This window comes from Plasmopara halstedii (assembly GCF_900000015.1).
Source record: "Plasmopara halstedii genome assembly, contig: Scaffold_1211, whole genome shotgun sequence".
In the NCBI taxonomy this organism is placed as follows: Eukaryota; Oomycota; class Peronosporomycetes; order Peronosporales; family Peronosporaceae; genus Plasmopara; species Plasmopara halstedii.
Genome location: NW_020188126.1, coordinates 21,374 through 22,078, shown reverse-complemented (window position 1 = coordinate 22,078; position 705 = coordinate 21,374).

Here is a 705-nt window from a genome sequence, read left to right as displayed (position 1 = left end):
GCTAAAGACGTTTCCGGTGTTTGGTGACTTTGTTGAACGCTTTTCAGGTATCACAAATGTGCGCGATCCAACGTAAAATTATACTTTTTCAGAAACGATATGCAAAAATGGGAGGGTATAAATTTTGAAAGGTTATTTGGTAGGCTTTTTAGCCACGTGTTATTTTCCAATTTTCTGACTCCTGCGCAAGCGACCCCTGCACCTCACCACGGCCTCATATCACCCCGCTGCCTCCCAGACCTACTCATCCCAAGCCACCTTCGTCGACCGGAAGGTTGGCTTTACTCTGCGGACTGTATGTTTCCGGCTGCATCCGAAAGAGGGAATGGGGCAGAGCCCTGAGTAGAGCTAGACTGATGGTCCAGTTATCGGCAGGGATAAGTGATGGCGTCTGGTGGAGGCAAAGCGACGCAACCAAACAGGAGTGAGTGAGTGAGTGAGTGAGTGAAAGAGTGAATATACACGGAAGAGATGTCCAAGGCAACTCTTTCATTGTTGGACAAGCCTTACGTGTGAGTTTCAAAGGTTCTCAAGAAAAATGTGCGCATAAGTATTGGTTTTTACATTTCCAATTTCGACATGGATTTTGGCTCAGTGGTTTAGAGTGGTGGCTCCAGTCTGTTGAGTGAGGGTTCGGGTCCCACTACGGTTAAAGTTAAGAAGCGGTTACTTGGCGTTTGGGGTTCATCAAGCTCCCCACCAGGT